The 6,944-nt window shown below is 33.8% G+C and overlaps 1 long non-coding RNA gene across 3 annotated transcripts; it reads right to left on the bottom strand.

Annotated features, from left to right (window-relative positions):
* Positions 1-202: 202 nt before the first annotated feature.
* On the bottom strand, positions 203-5,665 carry LOC114184474 (uncharacterized). Of its 3 annotated transcripts, XR_003604595.2 has the most exons (6): positions 5,569-5,665; positions 4,606-4,691; positions 3,824-3,899; positions 3,557-3,698; positions 1,951-3,449; positions 204-686 (listed from the first exon to the last, which is right to left on the bottom strand). It is a non-coding gene; the product is annotated as an uncharacterized LOC114184474 (long non-coding RNA). The 3 variants fall into 3 exon arrangements; XR_014995148.1 differs by lacking the exons at positions 4,606-4,691; positions 5,569-5,665 and adding an exon at positions 4,060-4,594 and having other exon boundaries at positions 205-686; XR_014995147.1 differs by lacking the exons at positions 4,606-4,691; positions 5,569-5,665 and having other exon boundaries at positions 203-686; positions 3,824-4,594.
* Between the last annotated feature and the right edge of the window lie 1,279 nt (positions 5,666-6,944).

Below are 6,944 nucleotides of genomic sequence, written 5' to 3' on the forward strand. Positions count from 1 at the left end.
TTTTTATCTCACAGCAAAATGCGGAGTGAAGGGAAATTAAGTGGGGGTGTTGTGTTAAATAATTTGGTTCTACCACCCACAAAAAACAAAAAAATATTACTGCTGCGCAAAATAAATGCAAAACACCTAAAAACCTGCAACATACATTTTCAAACACAAAAACACATAACAGAATCATGGACAGACTTTGTCCTGTAAAATCTATCCATAACAAACATTCATAAATAGCTAAAAATAAAATAGCAATGGTGTTTTCAAATTAACAAATTCAACCAATTTGTAGTGATTTCAACTTCTTCTTTCCACAAACAGAATATGGTGTTTTTGTGGCAACACTCTTGAACCACATCCTAGGTCGGGCCTTCATACGGTCATACATATTGCTTTGTTGTGCACCATCATCTTTTTCATCACTCATTACATGAGCATGTGGATCAATGAAAACATCATCACCAACTTCATCTCGGACCTCATCCTTCGGCTTTCCAATTTGCAACCAACTCATCCAATGCAGACATAGATTGTTCCAAATCAACTATCTGTGCTTCATGATCTTCTAGCAAACGCTCTACCTCTTCCTTGTCCTTCAAATCTTGGGTTTTGTATTCAGTACCAAAATGTTCAAATGCTTCTCTTACAATAGCATGATCAAGTTCTTCCTTTGACACCGCCACATCAACAATAGCCTATACAAGAAAACACATGTCTGAGTTCAATAAAAACTTACAGATTTCAAACATAACTAATATAAAACAATAAAACAGATTTTAAACACGTCCAAACCATGTCGTAATCAAACGCAGTCTTCATGACCTTGTCACCTACACTCACATTCATCCAATACAACAATCGTGGGAACAAGTTCATCTTACACTTGAACGTTGATTGGCAAACAACCAAATGATCAAATGACCATAATTGAAAACATAAATCATTAATAAAATCAATTTATGGAAAATAAAAACCATATGTAAACAACATTAGAAAACATAAATCAATTTACCTCAAACAAATAGGCACATCGAACCACATAAAACTCAAATCCACTTGGTTCGTTCTGCAATGCCAACGAAGCACTACACAAGCTAAACACCAAATACTCATACACTAATGTACCCCAATTATATTTTCCAATATTTTCCATGTCATCAACAACTTTAAAAATAACGAGGAAAACACAACCCTTTTTACTTGCAAGTAAGAACTCTGATATTCCTAACACAACATATAGCTTGCAAAATAATTCAACATCACCAACATCATCATCAAATTTCATCAAAAAATCATAATATCAACTTAACATCAACTCTTTGACGCCCAAAAGTATTCCACGTCTCACTCTCCACAACTTCCTCATTTAAATCAATTCTTTCACCGACCACCCTCAATCCTAACCCTAAACAAACGTCTAATAAACTAAAGTCCACCACTTCACCATCAACATCAAAACCACCCCTTCTTTCAACCCATTTAATACATAACTGAGATAAAACATTTCTACTTATCTTCAATGATTGCTTTAACATGGGAAACCACAAAAACAGGGTGCTTGCAATATACCCCTTTTGTGCCACAGTTAACTTTTCGTTCAAAGCACCAATGCACTTCGCTTTACAGCAATAATGAAAATACATATCTGTAAAAAATCAGAATGTTACGAATTTCACAAATATTATATACATTAAATGAACAATTATTTGACCACCTCAATCAATTATTTCAACACCCAAACTGCCCTGTTTTGTACACTGATAAAAACAAAATCAGCAATACACCCAAATGGAAATTTCACTTTACTGAACCAAAAGCTCAATACATGATTCCATGATTGGGAAACCCTACAGATAAGTAAAATCGAATTCAAATCGCACAGTTTCTACCATATAAGAGGTTATTAAAAAAATCAACGATTAGCAAATACATTAAGGCCAGAAAAAGGTTTCTACCCACCGTGCTCGTTGTGGTGTGCCGGAAGTCTTCGATTTTTGGAAGCCCTAGTGGTCGTCTTCTGAAAATAGCACTAACCCTGAAAACTACGCCGTCAATGAGTTCTGGTCAGACACCTGTTCTCCGGCAACGCCTTCCTCTGCCTCTACTCCGACTTTCTATCTCATGCTAACTCCACCCTGCATCCACTTCCGATCGCCTTTCTCTCTCCCTCTCTCACGAACACTACCAAGTTTTCCATTTTATCTTACTTTCTCTCTCCATGTTTGCTTTAGTTTTGCCAAAATGAATTTACAGCACATAACTTCCGCGCATGTGACCATGAGTTCTGTTTGATTTAAAAAAAGGAAAAATAAAAGAAAAAAAGGGTGCCACGTCTCCCATATCAAAAATGAGTTCGAAATGAGTTCGAATTTTATGTTCGAATATCATTTTCGTTTTTTACATGATATCACAACTAAAAAGAAGAAAGAGAAAGACTAATGTCTTTGCACCCACATTCACGTGAAAAACTAAGCAAAAAGGAGAGAGAAAAGTTGATCTCATTCAAACATATGTTGCAACAACATTCTCGGCCCCATCATCTATTACAAGGCTACAACCCTTCTTAGATTGCATGCGGAAAAGAAACAACCACTATGCATTTACGTATGGAAGATAGTAGAAAAGGAAGAAAGAGAAATAATTAAAGAACCCATGCATAAGAAGGAACAAAAAAAATACCTGCAGCATGAATTTGCAAGAACAACCAATCTCTTTCCTCTTCATTTGCAATAACAGAGACTTCATGCATAGCAAAGAAATGAGAGCGCAAACATACCCATCCCTTCACGTGACAGCAAACTAAACCCCAACACCCCAAGTAGATTATGTCCTTCTACAAAACATGTAAACCCGTGAAATAGCAAGCCACTGAACCACAAAACCTTATGCCGACTGCACACATGAACAAAACCAAAACTACATCCAACCAATAAGAAAATCCTGCACCTAAAACATGTCTATTCATTACGCCAAAAATGTTTATAGACAACGCTTTTTTTGTTCATAGACAGTGCTTTTTAGGCGCTTTCTATTGGAGCGATATCTATTAATAGATAGCGCTTACAATAAAACGCTATCTAATGACATTCAATAGATAACGCTTCTGCAAATAAATGTTCTCTATATGCACATCATTAAACAACGTTTCTCGAAACAAGCGCTCTCTATCTGTCCATCACTAGACAACATTTTTCCAAATAAGTGCTCTCTATCTACACATCAATAGACAACACTTTGATCAACAAATGCTCTTTATTCGTTGCATTTTTTTATAATTTATTTTATATAATAAATGAAAAATAAAATAAATTACAAAAAAGAAAAATAAATCCCAAACCACGAACCCTAGAGATATAAAAAAAGAGGCTAAAACTACCTTAGAGCTAACAATACTATCTACCCATCTTCTAGTCATTGTCGTCACACGAAGCACTAATTCACCACTTGGGTCCTACTATCTGCATTAAGAACATGGGATTAATATTTAATTCATAGTGCACAAGTGAAATTAGATACGAAATAGTACATATGTGAGATCAAATTAGTAGAAGCTATGTCACATAACCTTGTAAGAAATTGTAGGTACAATTTCGGGTTGACAACACCGAGGGTGTTTGTCCACTCACTTGATGAAAGATCAAACATCACAATCAAACATGTGCTCTTATCAAGGCCACACATCTTCCATGCTATTGTGTTTCCCTCGCCTATAACAATATAAACAATTTAAGGACCTTTATTCAGTGTTAGTTTTGTTACTTTGGTTGACCAACTACCAACTCTAATTCCAGAGTTAAAAAGCAACACAGTTTCAAACGAAAGAATATCCAACCTTTTCCAAGGAAGTGCAAGGCCCGATCACTCCCTAAATTTTGATTTCCTCGGAGCAATTTATCTCTAGGGTTCCACTAAAACATAAATAAAGTTGGCAATGAGCACATTTGATAACTGATAAAGAAAAATTGTTTGAAGAAAATGAAACGAGGGAAAATGTTTGAAGAGAAAAATGAAAACACGTTCACAAAAAGGAAAATGTCAGTATAACATTTCAAATGAATGAATTCTCACTTGAAACAAAGACCAAGAGATTGTTCCCCATTCTCAAAACTTTTAGCCAAAACAACAAAACCACTGGTTGGTTCAACCATAACTTTGATTTCTTGAACTCCAACCTTTTTATTTAAAGCATTCATAATTCAACACATGATAAAATTAGATCCAAATTGTTTTTCAATGTAACATTCTCACAAAATTACAAACTCAAATTCATGCATACCCACTGCACAAAATAAATAAGAACTTTCTTGTATACCCGTAATAAAGTCAATAAAAAATTAAACAAAATAAAATTAAAAATATAACTAGATTTTCTATTAATTAGAAAAATAAATGAAAACCATATTGAAATATAGCTTAACAAGTCATGTAGCCATGTGTTGCCAGGAAATGAATTTAATTAGGAATATGTAATCAAATAAGCCTATAAAAAAATCGTGCATAACCACATGAATCTACTTAGTCAATCAATGTTAAAATAAGATGTAAGGCATTTGAAGGAAGTAAATTAAATTAAATTAAAGAGACAAATCCTTATCAGATTTAGTATAATATAACTCTCAAATTGCAGGTTTCCCATCCTTGGAGGTAGTAACTCAGCTCGTTCATTCAGACACCAAATCATTAACATGGTCCCAATATATCTGCAGTATTAAAACTCAATCGTAATTGGGAATAAACTCATTCAAGAAATAGAAGGAAAAAAGAATGCTTTTGAAAAGCAATTACTGAGAGATAATAGTGGAAATGACAGAACCAATTATCCCCAATGGAAAGTAGTACATAAGTAAGGGAATAAAAAGAAAGATGAAAAGTTGCCAATGCCTGCAATTTCATAGAGAAATTAATACAAACTTACAATAGTATAATGAAAAATATTGTAAATTTTGAAAGAAAGTAAAACAATAAGCACACTTAATGTATCAAAATCTAAAATTAATTTTTAAGATTAAATTACAGTCATAGTTTCTGTAGCACCTTGATTTGTTCTGCAAAGTCAAGGCATTACACAATGATATGCATGAATGCAATGAGAAAATCGTATAAAAATGTTGGAGAGGTAAGAAAGAATCAACATGAATAAGAATGCCATGTACTCGGAAACAAAGGAAGTGGCAACGCTTAGAACGGGAATGTTAAAAATGTTAAAAAGCTTAGAAATTAGGTTAAAGATGGATATGGACCCACAGAAGCTATTTCGACAGTTCCTAAGAAAGTAATCATAGATCAGACAGAAGGGGATGAAAAAAAAGAAGAAGTAGTGGAATAGAAATTGGGAGGGAAAGGTTCAAACCGAGTCGAGCAATGTATGTAGTTTCCATCAACTACGACAAGGGATCAATTGCCTAACCGGCAAGGGCAGGCAAAGACAGCAATAAAAGCTCTCGTTTGACATCCACTTTCTAGGGTTTTTCATTTTGATCGAGTGGTAACTTACAATGAAAGAATTGAAGATGTAATTGTGATATTTGTTGTTCATGGAGACCACATTCAGTCACAAGAAAAGAATAGTGAACTTACACGAAGGGGGTGGGGTGAAGTTGATGATCCTCGTTGGCATGTTGTTGTTGTTCAGAGTTGAGGTGGTTGAGAGCGAGGGGAGAGGGCTTGGAGTGAAGGGTTATGACGAAGGGCTTGACGAAAATTTTTCTAGGAAATTTTTTAATAAATAAGAGACAACACCTTTTTCAGTTAAACGTTGTATTGCTATCACAGTAAATAGCGTTTAATTCTAAAAACGTTTTCTATTCATCTATTTAAAATTGTTTATATTTTAAAAAATATAAATCAAATGTACATAGCGTCTTTTTGATCGAAGCGTTGTCTATATGTATATATTTTAATAGCGTTTATTTTATAAAGTGCTATCTTTTCATCTAATGGTTTAATTTATAACGCTTAATTAAAGAAGTGCTTTCTAAAATGTGTTGTCTATTGATAATTTTGGTATAATGATTAAAACCCATCTTTTCATGATATGAACATAGCATAAAAGTAAAGAATACATACTACCCCACATGCCTTCCAAAACGCTGCACCAAAATATAAAGGAAATAGAACTTGCATTTAAAGAAAGAAACATAAATATGCTCATGGAAAAGGAAAAGAAACAGTCATGTATTGTAACAAGCAATACCCATCACGTCTATGAACCCTTGCATACTCTCGAAAGCTTCATTCATCAATCAACTAAAACAAAGAAATTGAAAACAAGTCTAGTTTCAAACTAAATAGAACACAAAGTTAACTTCCTCTATCTCTAGTAGTAACCTTCATCTTTCGTTTCCTAATCCCAACCTTTTGCGTCTTCCTCTTGAACTCCTCATCTCACCCTCTTCTCTTCCATGTAGCATGTCTCCTAAAACCCTTGTCTAGGTGTGTAGATTTTAAAAGAAAAACTCTACACCGTTTTCTTTAGCTTTTTATACATATGTTTTCAAAAAATAATATTTGGCCTTTTTATTCACTTAAAAAAAATCTGGCAGCAACCAATGTTTAAACAAAAAAACTGATTCTAAAGTTGCAGCAACGTAAAAACAGAAAGAGAGGAGAGAGGACTTAAGAAATTTCCGTGGGCCCCACCATTAAAGAAGAAAGAGAAACAAAACATTATTAAATGACAAATGCCGCTGCAAGGATTCGAAACTATTACCCTACTAACAGGTTGCTCTAACCACCAAGCCACACACTTTCACGTTATATAATTCGCACCTTTGGTTTATAAACACACATTTTCGGATTAAATATAATATTAATAGTTAAAATAAATAAAACAATAACTTACCTCCCTTAAATAATAATCATTTCATATTTCATAATTTAATAACCTAATTAAATTAAATAAATCAAGCCATTATTTGTTTTCTAAGTATTTCCTTCTAGTCTACTGGTCTGCA

Source organism: Vigna unguiculata, chromosome 5 (assembly GCF_037176805.1).
Source record: "Vigna unguiculata cultivar grain cowpea cultivar isolate G323 ecotype 2 chromosome 5, ASM3717680v1, whole genome shotgun sequence".
NCBI lineage: Eukaryota > Viridiplantae > Streptophyta > Magnoliopsida > Fabales > Fabaceae > Vigna > Vigna unguiculata.